The sequence below is a fragment of the Podarcis filfolensis genome (assembly GCF_964270895.1).
Source record: "Podarcis filfolensis genome assembly, chromosome: 4".
Lineage (NCBI taxonomy): Eukaryota > Metazoa > Chordata > Lepidosauria > Squamata > Lacertidae > Podarcis > Podarcis filfolensis.
The window spans coordinates 103,366,513-103,389,343 of record NC_139607.1 but is presented as its reverse complement, the minus strand read 5'-3'; the positions used below and the strand labels follow the sequence as shown (position 1 = coordinate 103,389,343).

Here is a 22,831-nt window from a genome sequence, read left to right as displayed (position 1 = left end):
TCTTAAGTGTGCATAGTTTAAACTGCAAGCTTGCTTCAAAATTTTAAATCTAAGGAAGGCATGCTGGACCTTATCAGTCCTAAATAAGACAAATTGAGAGTGAAGGGTGCAAATGTTTACCCCACCTCTTGCTTTGCCGCAACTTTTGAGATTGTGAGTCTACAGTCTATTTTGGAATGTGAAGTTAACCTAATGTTTCTGCTGCAAAAGCGTAGTTGAGCACAACTGCTCTCTCAAGCTAAAATGCAGTGTATGTATTTCATTAAGCATATGCCTATGAAAGTATGGTGTTCCTTCTAAGAAAATATGTGAGTCCAGTTTTAACTTTGATTTGGTTGGACAGAAGAGTTATTGTAAGGCTCCTGATATCAGTCTCTATAAGACTTCCTGGCCAAATGCCCCCTTGTTTCATTCTGTCTCTTTCAGTTTTTTGTTTTTTTCCCCTCCCTTCTTACTTCTGTGCCAGGTAAATTTACTCCCGAGTAAGCTTCCTTTAAGGGAAACTGCAAAGAGGGGGGAGCAATCTTTCCTAAGGTACCCTGCATCTCACTTTCCTATGTGTAGTTATTAAAATAATAGTAGTAATAATAATAATAATCTAAATTAGGCTTACTATTCCTCTGCAAGTTCAGAAAAAATTGTTCACTTTTGTATTCCCTTTAAATCAAATCTATGGCTGTTTTAATTATGCTTAATAAAAGATCCTCTCCCTATCTTAGAAAAACTGTTCACTTCAATCTTCATTTAAATATCATTTCACTAGGAACTTGCATTCTTTAGTCTAAGGAAGTAAACTCTCACTCAAACTAGCTTCAAGATCTGCTAAAAGGGTTCTGCATAAAGCTGGGTACTTTTATTTTCATCTTCCTTAGTACATGATAGGAGCATTGATTGTGCTCTCTTCCCCAGTAGTGCCTGTGTACATAAGTATGTGTGTGTCTCTTTGGTAGTACAAATCTTGCTGTGAAATCTTGCTGTGAACCCTATATTTTGGAGGGTTGGACTAGATGACCCCAGGGTCCCTTTCAACTCTCCCAATTTGTGGCTGTGTGGAAGGACATGTGTCCGCAAGCATTGGAGGGTAGTTCTTAAATTCTGGTGTGGTGATGGAGTTGAAATTCAGCCTAGCTTTGCTCTTTAGTTTTAAAAGGTGAGAGGTGAAGCTGTGATGTTTTGAAGTAACATCAAGCATTTGAGTGACTACAGTGTTTATCATTTTGTCTACTATTTAAAAATCAGACTTCAAAGTCAATTCAAGGTTTAAGCACATACAAATACATATGGGCCTTGACCAATCCTGTAAATAAAGGGCAGGAAAATTTTTTGTCTGCAAATGGTAAGGCTGAATGTTAAAAAATCCTATGAATTCTGACTCTCTGGCCATTTTTCCCATATATAAGGGCGTGGCATTGTTCCGCGAATGACCAGAGGGAAATCACACAAAATGATAGCCCTTTCCTGTAAATAAAGGAAGCACTCCCTTGCTTGGGCTACAGGAAACATGATCCCTTAGAAAATTTCTAGCTTTGGTAAATGCTTGAATTGCGGAGTTTCTTGTTTTGTTTTAAATCTAACCCTATTTTAAAAATCTACTCCTTATCCTTCATTTCCTTTATTCAAATGGTAATTTAGCCAAAAGATTCAACATTTTCAATAGTATAAAAGGTTTGCTGAGACATGAACTCTGCACATGCACAGAGGCTAGATCAGCTAAAAAAAAAGGAAAAAAAAAAAGAGAGAGAGAGAGAGAGAGAGGAAGGAGGGGGAACTGTAGGGGGGGAGAGGAGGTTTGGAGAGCTTGGGCTGCAGGGAGAAACTTATCCAAATTTCCTTATGTAAAACTTGGAACCATTGAGGGAAATCACCCTTAATGTACCCTTAAGTACTGGACCATCAAAGTCAAGAGGTTGCCAAATTTCAAATCTTAACATGCCAAATTCTTTTCACAGGTAAATATCAAAGCATTCCCCCCTCAATGGGATTTAAATCACAGACTTTGTGTGCATTTTAGGAACAGCATTTCCTGACAGGCTTCTCACATGAAATAATTTTCCCTTTTAACAGGACATGTGAACCCCGATAACAAAGTGTTTGTCCCTTCTTTTCTCCCACAGCAACTTTCTTTCTGTTCTGTGAAACAAGTCTGAATCCCTGCTATATTAGTGACTTTCATCTCTTTGTGGCTTTGACACTTTTAAGTTACAAATAATCTGTTTTCATTTATTTAATCCATTTTTCCATGATGTCTATGAAATTAATCGAAGCACAAGCAAACATTATTTGTGGAATGGTATTTGTTTACCTTTTGCCTGAGCATTTCTTATTGATTCTGTCATTTTGGCTAGTTCAAGGTACTTGCAGAACTTTAAATTGTCATTCATTTTTTCTTGGTATTAAGTCATTTCCCAGTATTTTGCTATTAACATCCTAGCCGATATTGTCACATCAAGAAACACTCTTTTATTTTCATTGTTACTGCAGGTTTCTTGAAATTGTGTGTCTTAGCATTTATTTATTTTTGGTTCCTCATAGGTCATTGTGTGTGTGTGTGTTTTATTATTATTTTAACCTTGTATTTTTTACAGTTCTCTTTTTAAGTTCCCAAAACCCTGCCCCCTACAGGATATCACTTCTACAAATGTGTTACTACAGATCCAATGAAAAGCTTCGCCACCACAAGACCTGCAGCAACAACAACAGACACCAAAGTTTTCAAAGTGGCCACAGCAATTCCTTTCAAAGGGGGGTGGAGTAGAATTGTAAGGACATCTTCTCACTTTTGAACCTCAAGACTGTGCTCCAGGATTCAAAAGATACATACATAAAATATCACAATTGTCTCAAGATATGCAACTGATACTTAATTAGTTTGTTTTGTATTATGTGTTATTATGTAGGAATGTTGAAATGTGTCTGACAGTGTGTTATTTCCACAAATGGGGGAGGCTATTTTGTGGCTATTTTTGTGTGTAATTGTTTTTATGTTTAATGTCTTATTCCTTACAACCCAGTGGAGGATTCTCATACATTTTATGCTTTTAACAGACCAGGCTATTATGTAGTCCAATGTTTAGAACTAGATAAATTTATAACCACATTTAGTTGTTTCACCTGGCACTCTGCCAACTTCCCTACCCATTTTAAAATGTGCTAAAAACTCGCTTAACCAAAGAGAAGCTGATAAGATACATGAAAGTGCATATGCTTTGGTTTAGCAGGAATAATCCCTTATAGAGTTAAATTGACTTATTTGAACAAATGCCCTCTAAGAATGGTTTTATTTTAACAGATTAGTTTGAGAAGTTGGGAACCATGGGGCAAGAAAAATTCAAATTGGACTCATTTTGAATTGGGCAAGTGTATCCAGGCTGCAATTAGCTTTTTGGTCCTTAAAGTGCAAGTGAGCAACTTCCCATGACTGCAAGACCAGAGCCTATAATAATAAAATCCCATAGAATGGCCAAGGCAAGGACATTTCCCTCATGACGTGCCCAAACCTGTGCCAGCTGGGGTGAGTGCCAGGCAACATGGTTAATATGAAAGCCCTAAGTGGATTCACCAGGGATTGCCACTACTGTGACACCATGCCGGTGTGAGACCACAGAAGAGCTACCTTCGCACCTGAGAACACAAAAACGGTGGAGCTAAAAAAAACCAAACTGCATTTTTTTCAGTCAGTAGCGGACCTTCCTGCTAAATGTAAAGCATAGACCACTATTGAACAAAATACAACAGGTGTTCTCTTATGTGATATCCTATATCCAGCTATCTGCACTACTATACTTGCAAATGACCTTAAGAGGCATGGCTTGCAAGTCCCCTTCAGGTTTGCACAAACCCACACATCTAGTACGGTGGATACCAAGTTATTAGTGCATATCTATATAACATACACGTACATTATTGTATTGGTCCGTGTTGCTCCCTCCTTTGCTGCCCTGCTCAACCCACCTCCTTTTCCATTAAAGCCTATTCCCACTCACAGGGCACCCCTACCTTCACCGAGATTTAGGGTGCGGAGAAAAGATTTGCAAGTTCTTACAGAACTTTAATGCAAATCTATCTCCGAATGGGGGACTGTTACGGAAAGGGGGGGGGCATGTCTTCTTCACCTTCTTCTTCGCTACAATATACCCATTTATTTCCGAGTCCAATTGTCAATGTCAAAAGGGACTAAAATTTATAAAATTCATAGAAAATCAACGTGCCAATTTGCTCAATTTCTCTAGGACTCCATCATACCTCCCCTGTCCTCCATAATCCCTCAAGCAAGGTGTCAAGACCCTAATCCTGTCAAATCACTCTGCCAAGCCTTTCCTCCGGGCAATGCCAGGTGGCAGACTATGCATATATGGACCATTGTCTTCTCATCACCGGCACTCAGGATGTGCTTATCTGCGCATATCTCCAGCTCTGCATATTCCCCCCTCCCTCCTCCATATGTTAATCCGGTGTAACCCAACCTCTCCTTAATGTATTCATGATGTAATCTGTGTAACCCAACCTTTCCTTAATGTATTCATGATGTAACTGGGATGTGTTTTGCACTGTATTCTGGGACATGGGGGGAGTTTCAAAAGTCCATGTCACCCCTTTCTCGCTGTTCAATCTTGCCTTGAACCTGTTGCGCAATAAACTTGGATCTTCTGCAATTTGCTCCTGTCCGGCTGAGCTCATTTTTCTTCCGCAGGGACCCACGGACTTAGTCCGATGAGCTGGGTGGCAGAGTAGCCCCGCACCCAGATTTTAGCCGTAACAATCATAATGTAATATAACATAAGCAGGAGTTATTTTTTTTTTTAATTAAATAGCGCACTGTCTTTCAGTTTGTGTCTTCCTGGAGTTGCACAACTCTGCTGGGTGGAGAGGAAATGGTCTCTCCGCCTTCATCTCAGCTCCACAGCAGTTCTCTCAAAAAGACTTGGCACTCCAGAAGGCGGAACTCAGAGCCCTTTATAACATAAAAACATCATCAAACAAGGAACTTATACTGCTGGGGAAATAGTAGTAGCAGTAGTAGTATTTATTCAATTTATATACCCCCCTTTATCAGAATATCCCAGAGCGGTGTACAACATTAAAAGCAGAATGCAGAACAACAATGATAAAAACATAATAAAAAGCATCCTGTGAGACAGCCTAGTAATGCAGCACTCCTTTTAAAACTTGAGGGAGACTCACTGCTCACCTGCTTTTAAGGCCACTAGGGGGCTGTGGTGATTCATGCAAGGGAGGCTCCTCTGCTGGCCCTCCGAAAATTCTGACATAGTCCACTCTTTCTCCTGTCACCCACAGCCATAGTATATGAAGAGAGTTGTCCTTGATTTCAGCAAGGCATTTGACAAGGTGCCCCATGATATTCTTGTAAAGAAGCTGGTAAAATGCGGTCTTGACTATGCTACCACTCAGTGGATTTGTAACTGGCTGACTGACCGAACCCAAAGGGTGCTCATCAATGGTTCCTCTTCATCCTGGAGAAGAGTGACTAGTGGGGTGCCACAGGGTTCTGTCTTGGGCCCGGTCTTATTCAACATCTTTATCAACGACTTGGATGATGGACTCAAGGGCATCCTGATCAAATTTGCAGATGACACCAAACTGGGAGGGGTGGCTAACACCCCAGAGGACAGGATCACACTTCAAAATGACCTTGACAGATTAGAGAACTGGGCCCAAACAAACAAGATGAATTTTAACAGGGAGAAATGTAAAGTATTGCACTTGGGCAAAAAAAAATGAGAGGCACAAATACAAGATGGGTGACACCTGGCTTGAGAGCAGTACATGTGAAAAGGATCTATCATAGCACAGGTAGCAAATCAGCTGCTGCTCCGTCCCTTGAGGGATTCCCCGCCTCACTTAATTGGCCAAATATTCCAAAAGGGCATCACCCGCCACTATATAAACCCTCTCACCCCCGGCAGCAGCAATGAGGTGGTACAGCTTTCGGGTGCTAAGAGTGTGTCCCTGCTTTGGGAGGGGGAACCCATGGAAGAGGGAGCCAGCTTGTTTTCTCCTGCCCTAGAGGGGAGCACCCAGAATAAGGGACCCAGAGGACCAGAAAGCAGTTTCTGCTGCCTAAACAGCAGGAAGAACATTCTGACGGGAAGAGCAGCAGAATCCCTTGGGAGATGGCGGACTCTCCTTCCTTGGAGGTTTTTAAGCAGAGGTTGGATGCTTTGGCTGAGATTCCTGCCTTGCAGGGGGGCTGGAATAGATGACCCTTAGGGCTCCCTCCCATTCTAGGATGAGCTTCCTTGCTTCCTGCAAACCCCTTTTCCCTGCAACCTCTTCCTCCAGTTTCTGGCCAAGGGAGGGAGCAGATCACAGACCAACCAAGAGCAAAAATAAAATAAGCATCTCTGGGATTGTGCAATGCAGGAGAGAAAAGGCAGAGAGGACTGAGCAGGGTGGACTCGGCTTTGCTAGGGTTAAAGGGAACCGAGCTGCATTCCTAGAGGGGACAGGAAGTAAAGGGGGGCCAGGTCCTCCAGAGGAAAAGCCCCTCCCTCCCCTTCCTGCAAGCGGGGGGGGGGGGTTGCTTTCTGCTATTGCAAATGCTGCATTGTTCTCTTCCACGGGGATCTGGTGAGTCTCCTCTCCCCCCCCCAAGGGTGCAGTGGGGAGAAGGTGGGGGTCCCAGGGATGCAGCAGGGGAGGGTGGCTCATTTGGGGAGGGGGGAGCCCCAGGGAGCAGGGGGTCCTGCCAGGGAGGGGCGAGGTCGCACGAGGTCCGCAACTACAGTACTGTGTATTCTGCATTTGTATAAAGACGCTGCTTACTCCTTTGGGAAGGGCAATCCTCTCCTGGGATCTGGTGAGTCTCCTCTCTCTCTCTCTCTCTCTCTCTCTCTCTCCCCCCCCCCCTGAGGGTGCAGTGGGGAGAAGGTGGGGGTCCCAGGGCTGCAGCAGGGGAGGGTGGCTCATGTGGGGAGGGGGAGCCCCAGGGAGCAGGAGGTCCTGCCAGGGAGGGGCGAGGTCGCAGGAACTGTCTCCTTCCTTTAGATCTTTTGTGGGGGAGGAGGTTACTGCCCCCCCTTCCAGAAAGAAAATTATTCAGAGCCCCCTGGGAAATCTAGCAGATAGAAATCTAGCTTCTCTAAATAAGGGTATAAGTAGGACTTCTGCTGTGTGTGACACGGGTCAGCGTCATTGCACAACAGAGGAAACGTGTATGAATGGTTGCTCCAAAACCTCTTCCTTTGTTTCCCTTCTTTCTTTCTCCTTATTGGCAGAGGAGGCCAGCCAAGCAGATCAAGCCAAGCTTTATGAGGAGCTGGGTATCTTTAGTTGGAGAGGAGGAGACAGAGAGGAGACAGGAGAGCCATGTCAGATTAGATCATTTATTACGGTCAGAGACCAGCTTATAAAACACACTTGGGGGTACAGTCACAGAACTAAAACAGGCAATTTATGTACAATTTATGTGTTTTTAATTTTTTCTTGTCTATTTGCTTTTTGTATTTTGTATTTTTCTTTTTTTCTGTTTTTTTATGTATTTTTGTATTTTTTGTGATTTTTTATCTTTGTTTGTTTCTTATTCTGTAAATCTCTGTTTTTTGTAAAACCTTAATAAATATCTTTTAAAAAAAATATGTACAACAATAAATTTAAAAACAATGTACACCAACAAACTATCCCAGGGAGTTGACTCAGAGTCACCCATGAAACCAAGTTTGGGGATTTTCATGACGGACTATTTTGAGTTGGGAGATGGTCTGCGCCTACAGATCCGTACACAGAATCTGGCGACCATCCAGGTCTTCTTTTGGTCTTTGCCTAACAGGAAAAGGTCAAATTTTTGCTTTTGCGGGAGGTCAGCGAGCCTCACCAGCAGGGGATCAATGGTCTTACTACGTGTCTCTTCGTAAAAGGGACGTCTAAAGAACAAGTGTTTTTGCTTCCTATCTCTCCCAATGGGCAGGTGAAAAGTCTCTGAGCATACAGGACTTTTCTAAAGGCTCCATCCAGGACCAGCGAGGGAAGAGCTGAGCTTCTGGCGAGTGTAAAGGCCCTTCTTGCATTTCTAGATGCGAGAAAGAAGAGATATTCTGCCGGTGCGGCTATATATTTCTCGATTTCTCCAATTTTATGGTCGGGGCACCTTGTGCAGTCCTGTTGTCTCTCGGTGTCTAATATTCTTTGCCTGACCGTGGCTTTGGCCTGGCCCAAGCCCAGACTTAGAAGGGCGTGAGGGGCAAAACCCAGTTTCCGGAGGGTGTTCAGAACTGCAGTCTGCCAGCCTGACTGGAATTGGTCACAGAGGGTCAGTGGGGCTATCCCTCGGGGGAGCAGATTCAATGTCAGCCATTTGTAGATTGATGTTAGGCAGATGCTAGCCTCCACTCTCATCATCCCCGTTTCCAATCTGACCCATGTGTTTGAGACACATCTGGGCACTTGGAGGAGAGCTCTAAGAAGTCCAGATTGAACTCTCTCAAGGGGGGAGGAAGCCGAGGAAGGCGGGGGCAAAAAGGAACCATAAAGGAGTTGTGCCAAAGTTTTGGCCTTGTATAGTTTTCGAGCTGCGGGAACGAAGAAGCCCCCTTGTGCTCTGAAAAATTTAAGGATACAATTTGCTGGTTTTTCCGCTGAACTCCCGATGGAGTTTATGTGTAGTTTGTTGGCTCCTGAGGCCTGTACCACCATTCCTAGATACTTATAGTTTGTGACTTCTTCTAATTTATGGCCTTGGAGTTCCCAGCTTTTAAGCTTTGGTTTTGCCCCCAAAGCGAGTATCTTGGTCTTTTGATAGTTGATTTTGAGACATTCAGTTTCACAGTATGCTGCGAGCTTTCTTAGTGCTCTTTTGAGTCCAGTGGGGGTTCTAGATAAAATTACTGCATCGTCGGCATATAGCAGGACCGAAATATGCCGATTTGCGAGCTTCGGAGGGTGGAGTTCTTTTTTTTTTTTAAGATATTTATTGAAATTTTACAAAAACATAAGTTTACAAAATGAAATAAGATCATATAAAAAGAAAAAGATACAAAAAAAGAACATAGAAAAATACATGAAAAAGAAAAAAAAGGAATAAAAATACAAAAGACAAAAGACAAATAGCTAAAAAAGAATTAAAAACAAATCTGTTTTTTGTAACTTTGAACTCATTAACTTATTTCCTTGGCCTCCTCACACCTCCCCTTTTTGTATTCCCATTTAAATAATCAAATCAGCAAATCCTTACCCTCTTTCATTTATCTTAACTCTGTATCTTAACATATTATAACTCTATATTTTCATCCATTATCAATTCATTTTTGCATATTCTTATTAACTTTGTTGCTAATGCCACTTATTTTCAATCCAACATCATTTTAACATTCATTAATTTTACAGTATTTCTGAAGATAGTCTTTAAATTTCTTCCAGTCTTCTTCCACCAACTCTTCTCCCAGGTCTCGGATTCTGCCAGTCATTTCCGCCAATTCCATATAATCCGTCACCTTCATCTGCTACTCTTCCAGGGTGGGTAACTCTTGTGTCTTCCAATACTTTGCAATAAGTATTCTTGCTGCTGTTGTTGCATACATAAAGAAAGTTCTATCCTTCTTTGGCACCAATTGGCCGACTATGCCCAGGAGAAAGGCCTCTGGTTTCTTCAGGAAGGTATATTTAAATACCTTTTTCATTTCATTATAGATCATCTCCCAGAAAGCCTTAATCTTTGGGCACGTCCACCAAAGGTGAAAGAATGTACCTTCATTTTCTTTACATTTCCAACATTTATTATCGGGCAAATGATAAATTTTTGCAAGCTTGACTGGTGTCATGTACCACCTGTACATCATTTTCATAATATTCTCTCTTAAGGCATTACATGCCCTAAATTTCATACCTGTGGTCCACAACTGTTCCCAGTCAGCAAACATAATGTTATAACCAATATCTTGTGCCCATTTAATCATAGCAGATTTATTTATTTTTTTAATAAATATTTATTAAGTTTTCCAATTTTATGCAAACACAAAAAGAAAAAGAAAAGAAAAATATTGAAAACAAATCAATTTCAATAACAATTTTTCAGTAACATGTTTCTTTGACTTCCTCATACCTTCCCTTCTTGTTTTCTAGTTCAAATTGTTAATCCAGCAAATCCTAATCTCTTAACATTCCTTTTAATTAACACCTTATTTTCCACTCAACTTTTTAAATTTTATGACTTAAACAATTTTAATCCCTGTTATCTTTATCATAACAGCTAAAGACCACAAAAGTTCAATCCAGCATCTTTTCAGAGTTCATTAATTTTATAGTATTTCTGTAAATAGTCCTTAAATTTCTTCCAATCTTCTTCTGCCAACTCTTCTCCCTGGTCACGGATTCTGCCGGTCATTTCTGCCAGTCCCATACAGTTAATCAACTTCATCTGCCATTCTTCCAGAGTGGGTAGATCTTGAGTCTTCCAGTGCTTTGCTATAAGTATTCTTGCTGCCGTTGTAGCATACATAAAAAAAGTTCTGTCCTTCTTTGGCACCAAATGGCCGACTATGCCCAAGAGAAAAGCCTCTGGTTTTTTCAAGAAGGTATACTTAAATACCTTTTTCATTTCATTATAAATCATTTCCCAGAAAGCCTTAATCTTTGGGCACGTCCACCAAAGGTGAAAGAATGTACCTTCAACCTCCTTACATTTCCAACATTTATTATCGGGCAAATGATATATTTTTGCAAGCTTGACTGGGGTCATGTACCACCTGTATATCATTTTCATAATATTCTCTCTTAAGGCATTACATGCCGTAAATTTAATACCTGTGGTCCATAACTGTTCCCAGTCAGCGAACATAATGTTGTGTCCAACATCTTGTGCCCATTTAATCATAGCTGACTTAACCGTTTCATCCTGTGTATTCCATTTCAGCAGCAAGTTATACATTTTTGACATAATCTTAGTTTTAGGTTCTAGCACTTCTGTTTCTAATTTAGATTTTTCCACCTGGAAGCCAATTTTCTTGTCCAAATTGTAAGCCTCCATTATCTGAAAATAATGGAGCCAGTCTCGCACTTTATTTTTTAGTTTCTCAAAGCTCTGCAATTTCAGTCTATCTCCTTCTTGTTCCAAAATTTCCCAATATTTCGGCCATTTGGCCTCCATATTGAGCTTTTTCTGGGCTTTCGCTTCCATTGGTGACAACCACCTTGGGGTCTTATTTTCCAGTAAATCCTTGTATCTGATCCAAACATTAAACAAAGATCTCCTAACAATGTGATTTTTAAATGCTTTATGAGCTTTAACCTTATCATACCACAAATATGCATGCCATCCAAAAACGTTGTTAAAACCTTCTAAATCCAAAATGTCTGTGTTTTCAAGAAGCAGCCAGTCTTTCAACCAGCAGAATGCTGCTGATTCATAGTACAGTCTGAAGTCTGGCAGGGCAAAGCCACCCCTTTCTTTTGCATCAGTTAAAATCTTATATTTTATCCTGGGCTTCTTGCCCTGCCAGACAAATTTAGAAATGTCTTTCTGCCACTTCTTAAAACAATCCATCTTGTCCACAATTTGTAATGTTTGAAACAAAAATAACATTTTAGGCAATACATTCATCTTTATAGCTGCTATTCGACCCATGAAGGAAAGCTTCAAATTTGACCATATTTCGAGATCTTTTTTCACTTCTGACCAGCATTTCTCATAGTTGTTTTTAAATAAGTTCCCATTTTTAGATGTCATATTGATCCCCAGATATTTCACTTTCTTCACCACAGGCAAACCTGTTTCATTCTGAAATTTCTCTTTTTCAAACAATGTCAAATTTTTCTCTAAAACCTTAGTTTTGGACTTGTTCAGTTTAAATCCTGCCACCTGACCAAATTCTTGAATTAATTCTAAAACTCATTTGGTACTAGATTCTGGCTCCTGTAACGTCAAAACTAGGTCATCTGCAAATGCTCTCAATTTATACTGTTTGGCTCTGACCTGAATGCCTTTAACCAACCGGTCCCTTCTAATCATATTCAGCAAAACCTCCAGAACCGATATAAAAAGTAAAGGGGAAATTGGGCAGCCTTGTCGTGTCCCTTTCTCTATCTTAAATTCCTCTGTCATCACATTATTAACTATTAATTTAGCCTTTTGTTCAGAATATATTGCACTTATACCATTTTCAAAACCTTGGCCTACCCCCATACCCTGTAAGTTCTTTTTCATAAAACTGCAAGAAATATTGTCAAAGGCTTTCTCCGCATCCACAAATATCAAAACAGCTTTAGTATTTATGTTCACATCTAACTTTTCCAAAATATCAATTACATTCCTCAAGTTATCGGATATGTGTCTTCCCGGCAGAAAGCCCGCTTGGTCCTTATGTATCTCTTCAATCAATACTCTTTTCAGTCTCTTGGCCAAAATATCAGCAAAGATTTTGTAATCCACATTTAATAAGGATATGGGACGGTAGTTTTTAAGTTGGGTCTTTTCACTCTCTGTTTTCGGTATAAGTGTAATGTAGGCCTCTTTCCACGATTCTGGTGCCCTTTTCCCTTCTAAAATCTCATTGCAGACTTCCTTCAGAGGTTGGATTAACCAGTTCTTCAGAGATCTATAGTATCTGGAAGTCAACCCATCCGGTCCCGGAGATTTGCCCAATTGCATATTTGAAATGGCGCCTTCTATCTCCTGATCTGTTATTTTACAGTTCAACAATATTTTACTTTCCTGTGAAATTTTTTGTAATCCATTTGTTTTCAAAAATCCATCAATGTCCCTTTCGTTCTGTGGCCCTTGTGTGTATAGTTGCTTGAAACACTTCTGAAAACAGTTTCTGATCTCATTTGGATTATTTATGTCTTTCCCTTCTACTTCCAGGTTTGTAATTGTATTTAATTTTTGTCTTTTTTTCAGTTGCCAAGCCAGTAACTTCCCACATTTGTCCGCCGATTCAAATGTCTTCTGTCTCATTTGTTTAATTTTCCATTCTATTTCCTGATTCATCAATTCCATATATTGTATTTGATAGACCTTTATTTCTCTCAAAATCTCTTGTGACTTTGGCTTGGCTCTCAATTTTTTCTCACCTTCTTTAATTTTCTCCAAAATTTTATCTTTTTTCTCATTTTGCCTTCTCTTTTTTAATGCATTCTGTTGTATCAAAAACCCTCTCATCACGGCTTTACTAGCATCCCAGATTACTCTTTTTTCCACATTTGTTGGCAAATTTAATTCAAAGTAGTCTTTTAGAGTCTTTTGGGCCTTGTATACTTCTTCATCTCTAAGTAAGGTGTCATTCATCCTCCATCTGAAGGTTCCGGTTGTTGTTGGCTTCATCTCCATCTTTACAGCATTATGGTCAGAGCAAGTTTTCGGGCAGATCTCCACTTTTTTATCTTTGGTGCCATTCCTCTAGTAGTCCAAATTTGGTCAATTCTGGTCCATGTCATCTTGGCTTCAGAGAAAAATGTTCCCTCTCTCTCCAAAGGGTTCTTAGTTCTCCAAATATCGATCAAGCCCATATTATCAGTCATTTCAAAGAAAGTTTTTGGTAGTCTACCATCTTTGGTGACTACCTGTTTTTGCGCCTTGTCCATATTAGTGGATACAACTCCATTCATGTCCCCCATCAAAATTATATTATAGTCCATAAAGTCCATTAAAGTCTCATGCAACTTCTTGAAAAATTCCGACTTCCCCTCATTTGGTGCATACACACCTACTATCAAAAATTTCTCTCCTTGAAACTGAATTTCAATAGCCAAATATCTTCCTTGTTCATCTTTGAGAATAAATTTCGGTGAAAGTTTCTCCTTTGCGTAGATCACCACTCCTCTCTTTTTAACTTTATCAGACGAGATAAATTCTTGCCCTAATCTTTTATTAACAAGTATTTTCCTGTGTAGCCTCGTAACATGTGTTTCTTGTAAACAAATCAAGTCCAAATGTTCTTTCTTTAATATATGAAAAATCTCCTTTCTCTTTCTAGGAGAGTTCAGTCCATTACAATTCCAACTTAGAAGTTGCAGAGACATGATTGGTTAGTTAGTTTTCCCTCCTACTGCACCAAGTTGTTGTTCTTCTTCTGTCGGTGGCTTGTCTCTCCCTAAGCCGGAGCGTCCAGATATCAAATTTGCTATCTCCAAGAGTCCTTTTCCTGACACCAATAAGTCCTCACCAGATTCCACTTCCTTCTGTAGGTCCTCTTCGTGATCTTTCAAAAACTTGTCCTTATCGTTTACTGTCCTTTTTCTTATTTTCTTTCCTCTATATTTAAAAGATAGGCCTTGGGGGAATTCCCACCTGAAAATTATTTTATTTTTTCTCAGCAAGGCAACCAGGTCTCTGTAGTAGGCCCTTACCTCCAGAATGTATTTAGGTATGTCTTTAAAATTTCCACAAAGGTATCCTCGATTTCCAAGGTTCTTTGATAATGTAGGTTCAGTATTTTATCCCTTTCTTCCTTTGCTTTTAAGGTAATCAGACAATCTCTTGCTTTGTTCTTTCCTTGTCTTCTGCCGAGTCTGAATGCACTCACTATCTTAAATTCTTCCTCCCCCAGATCCTTCTGCCAAAATTGTGACAATTCCTTTGTGAGAAATTCTGCCAAATTATCTTTCTCACTTTCTGGCACACCTCTTATTCTTAAATTTCTCGCCTTTCTTTCAAGGTCTATCATGGACAGTGTCAAATCATGCTCTTCTAACTTTTTATATACCGGTGGAATCTGTTCCTGAACAGCAGTTGCAATTTCCTTGGCCTCTTCAGCCAGTTTTCTAGTTGAAGCCGATTCTTCCAGTAGTTTTTCAATAGACTGTGTATTAGAGTTCACCTTTTTCCCTAGTTCATTAATACTTGAGGTATTCAAATTAATACTTGAGGTGTTCACATCAATTTTTGCAGAAGCCTCAGCTACTTGTCTATTTGTCTCTTCCACCTTATTGGCCAACTTCTCCAAAGATGCATCAATCTTACCCAATGCTTGGGCCAAAAGTTCATCAGTTGACATAACCTTTAATTTTACCTGTGGGGCAACAGCTCCTGCTGTGCCCGCTACACCCCCTGTTGAAGGCCTTCTTGTAGTGTCAGCTTTGTAGTGTCTACCAGACCTGGTAGTTTTTTCCTGTGTCAACTCTGTTTTTTTATCATCTGCCATAACACTCACATACACTCCCAAGGTCAGTCACACACTTGGAGAATTTGTTTGGGGAAAGGAGAAATTTTCCCACGGCAGTACTTGTTGTCTAGAATGTCATTGCAACATAGTCACCTCTAGGGGTCACAAGTCCAACTTCTTGTTGCAACTTTATAACAAATAAAGTTCTAATAAAGTCCCAGTATCTTAGTATCAAGTTTTCAGTCCCAAAAGGTTACTTTCATTTCCAAAGTATTTTATCCACACTGTATCCTTTGCAGAGCTAAATCAAACTTTTTTTTTCACTCTCCGTTTGACAGTTCCCTCTAATCGGCTTCCCTGTCATAGGCAGTCCGTTCCCAGGTTTTAAAGTCAGCAGATTTATTTTAAAATTTCCTTTCCTTGCAGGGCAAATATCTTTCAAATGTCTCCCCACTGTTCCTGCCAACAGTGGGGGAATTTTCCTTTTTAATGCTGGATTTTAATCCTTCCAAAAACTCGTCTTTCTTAGTCACAGCTTTACAGTCTCTTTGCTTTTGATCTGTTAACAGTCCGGGAAGGCAGACTTCCTGTTTTTACCTTTCCCGTTTCGGCCGAATTCTTTAATAATTTTCTTCCGAATGTATGTCAAAATCCTACTCATGGGTAGTTGTTTTCAAGTCCAATTATCCAGTAAAGAAATCAGCGCTCTCCGACCCTGGCTGTGCGGCTTCACTTCGCGGAGACGGGTAGACAGCTCTCAGCTCCGCACCCCTCACCCCCGGTCCGATCCGGAGCCTTTAAAAAGGCTCCTTTGCAGCGGGGGGGCGCAAATGGAGCCCGCCGAGCCTTCAGTTCACAGGCTTCCCCGCCTGTGATTTTTTTCGGGTCCCCGCTTCGCCGTAGCTGTAGAACCCCAGCTCCACGAAGCCGATTTCCTCCGGAGTTCAGAGGAAATCCGCCATTACGGTCGCTGGCGCTGACCGGAAGTCTAATCATAGCAGATTTAACCGTTTCATCCTGCATATTCCATTTTAACAGCAAGTTATACATTCTTGAAAGTATCTTAGTTTTGGGGTCTAACAATTCTGTTTCCAATTTTGATTTCTCCACCTGGAAGCCAATTTTTTTTTTGTCCAAATTATAGGCCTCTCTTATTTGATAATAATGAAGCCAGTCTCGCACTTTATCTTTTAATTTCTCAAAACTCTGTAATTTCAGTTTGTCTCCTTCTTGTTCCAATATTTCCCAATATTTCGGCCATTTGACCTCCATATTGAGCTTTTTCTGAGCCTTCGCTTCCATTGGTGACAACCACCTTGGGGTTTTATTTTCCAGTAAATCTTTGTATCTTATCCAGACATTCAACAATGCTTTCCTGACAATATGGTTTTTAAATGCTTTATGTGCTTTAACCTTGTCGTACCACAAATATGCATGCCAACCAAAAACGTTGTTAAATCCTTCTAGATCCAAAATGTCTGTGTTCTCAAGAAGCAGCCAGTCTTTCAACCAGCAGAATGCTGCTGATTCATAGTAAAGTTTAAGGTCTGGCAGGGCAAATCCACCTCTTTCCTTTGCATCAGTTAGTATTTTAAATTTTATTCTAGGCTTCTTGCCCTGCCAGACAAATCTGGAAATGTCTCTCTGCCACTTCTTGAAACAGTCCATCTTGTCCAATATTTGTAATGATTGGGACTTCCGGGTTAGCGCGATCGGCTAATGGTGGATTCCCTCCGAGCTCCGGAGGGAATTGGCTTCGCAGGAGCTGGGTCTTGCCGCTGCGGCGATGCGGGGACCCTCAGAAATCACAGGCGCTGAAGCCTGTGAACCTGGTGACTCAGCGGGCACCATTTGCGCCCCCGACCTGCGAAGGAGCCTTTTTAAAGGCTTCGGAATGGGGGACGGGGTGAGGGGCGCGGTGCTGAAAGTCGACTGCTCCTCCTGCGGAGTGAAGCCGCATGCCATGGTCGGAGAGCGCTGACTTCTTCTTGTGAACAATTGGATTCTAAAAGTAACAACCCGTGAGTAGTACGGAAATTGGACTTGTAAAGGAATTTTTTTTGTTGAATCTGGCACGATCGGGGAAGGTGCAAACAGGAAGTCCGCCTCCCCGTCTTGTAAATAATTTAAAGCAAGGACTAGTTAACTAAGGTCGAGAGAATTTCTTTTTCTTCATTGGGTAAAAGATATTAATTTCACGATTTGGCAGTATAAGCATAAATAATTTTATTGGAGGATAAGAGCTAATTTTGAGAGCTGAAGTGCCACCCCCCCCCCCCCGGACCCGGGAGTGATCCGTGAGAGAGCCTGTTGAGGAGATATAGAAGAGTTTGACAGCTGTCAAAATTAGCTGTCAAGAAGGAAAAAGAGAACTTTGTTTCTGCTGTCTCTGCTGGATATATTTGTTGCAATTTGGTTATATTTTGTTGAAAACAAGGAAGAACTGATACAAACTAACTTGATTTTTGGATTTGAATTGGAAAGAATACTAAGTTACCAAAATCCCTCTAGAGGGGGATTTGGGACATTACAAGAATGGCTGGAGGAGGGAAAATTCAAGCTGGGTTGGACAGAGTTTTTGTTCTCTTGGGAAAGCTACAAGGCCAAATGGATGTTTTGGCTACAAATGTTGCAACTCTGAACTTAACAGTAAATAATATCATTGAATTTGATAAGGATTTGACTCAGGAAGCCCATGCAGCTGGACAAAAAGAGAAACTTGAGAGTTTTGAGAGTGTGGAGAAGGAGACATATGTTGTTTCTGAGAAAAAGGAAGGAGGAGCTGTAATTTTGCAGATGACAAAGGAGAGCCAGAGGCCTGACATGATGGTTACAAAGGAAAATAAGAAATCGAGCCAGAGGCCTGACATGATGGTTACAAAGGAAAATAAGTACTGGATGATGAAAATATGGTTTGAATTGGAGATTGAAGAATGGAGAGATCTCCTTATGTGGAGATCTGAAGACCTATGGATTACAAATTTGATTAAGGTGGAAGTTGGAGCTTTCGGGACAATTGGACTTAAAAGGAGTAAGAAACAAGATTCGGGCTCCACTTTTAAGTATGAAGGTCTGGCTGGAAGAAACATGGACCTTATGGGGACAGAGCTTCTCCGAGATCTAGTGTTTAATACTAAAGACTATCAAAAAAACCGGCAGAGAGGAATTTTTTTTTTTTTTAATATTTTATTAAGGGTTTTCTTGTTTTACAGTGTAAGTGTAATGCCTCGTATTTTTTTTTCTTCCATGTAACATTTTTACAAATCTGTTTCATTTGATGAGGCATTAGGGAGAGAAGAAAAAAAAAAGAAGAAGAAAGAAAAAAAGAAAGGGGGTGGAGGGAGGGGAGATGGATGGGGGTGGGGTCGGGTAGTGGTGTTTCTGTTATGCTTAATGTATGTAGAGTTTGGTGTTAGCGTGCTTGTGTTGTTCACTTGTGTTCCTTTGGTGGTGAGAGAGGTTGGGGTTGGCCTAGGGTGTGATTGTTTGTTTGTGATTGGCTGTGGTGATCTTTGTTTTCGTGTGTGAGTGAGGTGGGTGGGTGTTTTGGATCAGGTTAGCCATATTGATTTGTATGCTGTTGGTGGATTATTGTCGTTGTCCTGTTGGGCTGTGTATGTGATAAAGGGGAGCCATACCGGGGTGAAGGTGTCTTCTTCTGTTTGTCCCCATGTCAGTTTCAGTTTATTAGTTAATTTTTCTAGTAGGGCTGTTTCCCATACTATTTGGTACCATTGGTCCATGCTTACTCCTGACAGGTCTCTCCAGTGTCTGGTTATGGTGTTTCTGGCTGCTGAAAGTAGATGGGTTATGAGTTCTTTGTGGTGTAAATGGGCATTGTTGTCTTGGAAGATGTTTAGTAGGGCCAATTCTGGGGTGACGTCTAATACTTGTTTAGTTATTTTACATATTTCTTGTATGGCTGTTGTCCAGAATAGTTGGATTTTGGGACACTCCCACCACATGTGGAGGTATGTGCCTGTGGAGGTGCACCCTCTCCAGCATTTTGGTGAGGTTCCTGGGTGTATTAGCGCTAGTTTCCTTGGTGTTAGGTACCACCTGTAGGTGAGTTTCAGTGTGAGTTCTTTTCTTTTCGTTGATATGGATTTAAAGGGGGGTTTAGACCACATTCTGGTCCATTGAGTGGGGTTAATCTCATAGCCTATGTCATTCTCCCATTGTTTTTTGATTGCCTCTAGGGGATTTGCGGGGTTTTGGAGTAGTATTTTGTATATTGCGGATACCGTCCCTTTACCGTTTCCCTTTGTTGTTAGGAGGAGGTTTTCAAAGGTTGTCAGGGGCCTAGTTGCTGCTGATTTTACTGTTGGGTTGTTTAAGAGGGCATGTAGTTGGTGTTGTGTTAACCAGGGCATTTGGGTGTCTTCTAGTTTGTCTTGTATTTCTTGTGTTGACAAGGGTTTGTTATTTTTATAAAAGTCTATTAGGCGATATAAGCCTTTGGTTCGCCAGGTTTTTATCTGGAGGTTTTGTGCTGCATGGTGGAATAATGGGTGGTACGCCAGGGGGATTAGTGGGGATGGGGTTGGGGATAGTTTGCCTATTTGTGTTTTCCATGCTTTGAGCATGGTCTGTGTGTACCTGTTAAGTGTTGTGGGAATTTTCTTTAGTTTGTTTGGGAGGAGTGGGTATGTTGTGGTGCAGGTATTTTCAATTGTGTCCCTCTCTAGGTGTATCCATTGTTTTGTCTCATCTTCTAGTATATATGGGATTATATGGCGTATTTGGTTGGCAATGTAATATGCTTCTATGTTGGGGATTCCCCATCCTCCTTCTGAGGTGGGGAGGTGCAGGTATTTGGGGCTTATTCTTGGTTTTTTATGTGAGAAGATGAAAGAGTGTAGTTTTCTCTGCCAACTGCGGAGTTGGGTTGAGGGGATCCAGATTGGGAGGGTTTGGAATAGGTAGGTTAGTTTTGGGAGTGTGATCATTTTGATCATGGCTGTTTTGTCTGAGAGAGTGAAATTCATGTTATTCCATCTCTTTAGGTCTTTGTTAATTTGTCGCCACAGGGGCTTGTAGTTGTGGAGGTACAATTTATTGAGGTTTCTGGTTATTTGTACCCCTAGGTATCTGAACTTGGTGTGGCAGAGTTTTATTTTGGTGACCTTCGTGAGTTCTTTTTGGGTGTGAGGAGGGGTGTTGAAGCACATAGCTTCTGACTTTGTAAAATTGCAAATGTGTTGAGTTCTCTGATTAGGGAGGTTGCTGTGCTTATGGGGTCTGGTGTTGTGACCATTAGGTCATCTGCAAAGAGCCCTAATTTATAGGTTCTGCCTTTTATTTCCACTCCCTTGATGTCTGTGGCTGCTCGGATGCGGATTGCTAAGGGTTCCAGAGCCAGGATAAATAAGAAGGGAGACAGTGGGCATCCTTGTTTCGTGCCTCTTTGGATAGCTATAGTATTAGAATCCATATTGTTAGTTCTGCATTTTGCTGAGGCTTGGGAGTATATTTGTTTGAGGGTTTGTAGGAAGTTGGGGCCAAATTTCATGTTAGTTAGTACTGCTAATATGTATTTCCACTCTAAGCAATCAAAGGCTTTGAGGATGTCTAGGGACATAATTGTCAATGGGAGTTTAGTTGCCTTGCTGTGTTCGATCAGGTTCAGTAGTTTCCTGATGGGGTCTGTTATATTGCGGCCAGGGACAAAGCCAGTCTGGTCTGGGGCTATTAACTTGTGTAGGAAGATTTTTAGGCGGTTGGCCAAGATTGATGTGAATATCTTGTAGTCTTGGTTTATTAATGAGATTGGGCGGTATGATTCTACTTTGAGGCTGTCTTTTAGTGGTTTTGGGATGGAGACTATTTTGGAGTGGGTCCAGGTTTTGGGGATGGGGCCCCCTTTTATGATGTCGTTGAATAGGCGGGTCATGTAGGGCATCAAGGGTTCTTTGAATTTCCTATAGAATTCTGCTGTGAAGCCGTCTGGGCCTGGGGCTTTGTGTGGTTTCAGGTTTTTGAGGACCACTTCTATTTCCTCTGGGGTGATAGGGCTGTCCATGAATTCCTGTTCCTCATCAGTTAGGGTAGGCATGGTCAGTCCTGCTAGAAATGTTCTGATTTCCTTCTCTGGTGGGTTGTGGGAGGTGTATAGGTTGGAGTAGAATTCTGCAAATTCTGAGGATATTTCTTCAGGGGAGAATGTTATGTTGCCGTCTTTTTTGGTGATGCAGTGTATTCTTGTTTTGAGTGCTTTTTTCCTACATCTATTTGCTAGTAATCTGGAGTTTTTCCCTCCATATTCATAGAAACGTTGTTTAGAATATAGAATGTTGATCATTGTTTTGTTAATTTCTAGGGAGTCTAGTTCTCTCCTTTTTTGTTCTATAAGTTTGAGGAGTTTTTTAGATCCTGTTTGTTTGTAGCGTGTTGAGAGGGCTGTGATGTCTTGTTCTATTTTGCTAATTTTTGAGGAGGTTTGTTTTTTAAGGGATGTTTTCTCTTTTATGCAAGCTCCTCTGGTGACCGCTTTCATTGTGTCCCATAGGAGGGGGGTTGTTATATTGTCTACATCGTTTTCCTTGAAGTAGTTTTGGAGGGTTTTTGTGAGACTCTCTCTAATTTGTTTGTAGTTAGGATGGGACTGAAGGACCATGATGGGGTGGTTTGTGTTCCTTCTCCTATTTTAACGGTGACTTCTACTGGGGCATGATCTGTGATTTTAATGTTACCTATGTTTGTTGATTCCACTGAGGGGATCAGACCCTGTGTGAGCAGAATGCTGTCCAGTCTGGACACTGTATCGTGACGTCCCGATTGGAATGTATGGCTGATGTCTCCCGGGTTTTGCTCACCCCAAATGTCATAGAGACCCCTGTTTTTTAGCATTTTTAGTAACTTGTAAGAGTTCCTAGTTGTTGGGGGTTTCCTTCGGAGGAAGGTTGCCCATGGGGTTGTAGGGTGGATGTCTTTCAGGGATATACCTTTCATATTTAGATTGAGGTCCCCTCCTAGGATTGCTTCCCCTTCAGAGAAGGAGAGGAATTTGTTTAGTGTCTTCTGGAAGAATTCTAATTGTTTTGCGTTTGGGGCATATATGGAGCCGATTGTCAGTTTGATTTTGCCATCTAGTGTCCCTTTAGCGAAAATGAATCTGCCTTTTTTGTCCTTGAGGACTGTTGTGGCAGTGAAGTTCAGGTCTCTACTGAGTATTATGGCTACACCGCGAGCTTTCCCTGAGCCTCGTGCGACCCACTGTTGACTGAAGCGGGGGTCGCTCAGGAGTTTGCTGCCTTTGGGTGGGTTGTGTATTTCTTGTAGGAAGGTGATGTGTGGTTTCATGGTGTTTATGTATTAGGTGATGCGTTTTCTTTTGATGGGGTTTCCCAGCCCCCTCACGTTTAATGTAATTGCTTTTAGGTTAGCCATCTTGCTTATCTATTATGTGGGGCGATTCCCTGCCAACCCGTTCAGGTTGTCTTGTGTCTCTCTCTTCGTGTTGTTTAAAGAACCAGTGGGGTTGCGCTGACCTAGGGTGTGGTGGGTGGAGGGCTAATGGGATTAGAGTAAGATTTGGGTTAAAGAGTAGGGGGTAAGTTGTAGAGAGTTTCCTATATGTAGTCATATAGGTGTTTGTTTGGGGTATTTTAGACCATCTGGCATTTACCCGGTTGGTCCTAGGTCTCAGCTGGTGTGGAAGGCCGTGTTCAAGGACAGGCCATCCCCCCTGTTGTTTGCGATAGGGGGAGATCAGTGAGACAGTGTGAAGTGACTTTGTAACGTCGCTGTCAAGTATAAGGTTCATAAGCAATGTTGCCAAT

At 41.3% G+C, this 22,831-nt stretch overlaps 1 protein-coding gene across 1 annotated transcript in view; it reads left to right on the top strand.

Moving 5' to 3' along the window:
• Positions 1 to 6,490: 6,490 nt before the first annotated feature.
• LOC310760754 (uncharacterized protein) overlaps positions 6,491 to 22,831 on the top strand; it is a 33,543-nt gene continuing 17,202 nt past the window's right edge. The window contains exons 1-2 of the mRNA XM_083609892.1: positions 6,491 to 6,588; positions 6,773 to 6,817. The gene's annotated coding sequence lies outside the window, so the exon portion shown is untranslated. The remainder of the gene's footprint in view (positions 6,589 to 6,772; positions 6,818 to 22,831) is intronic.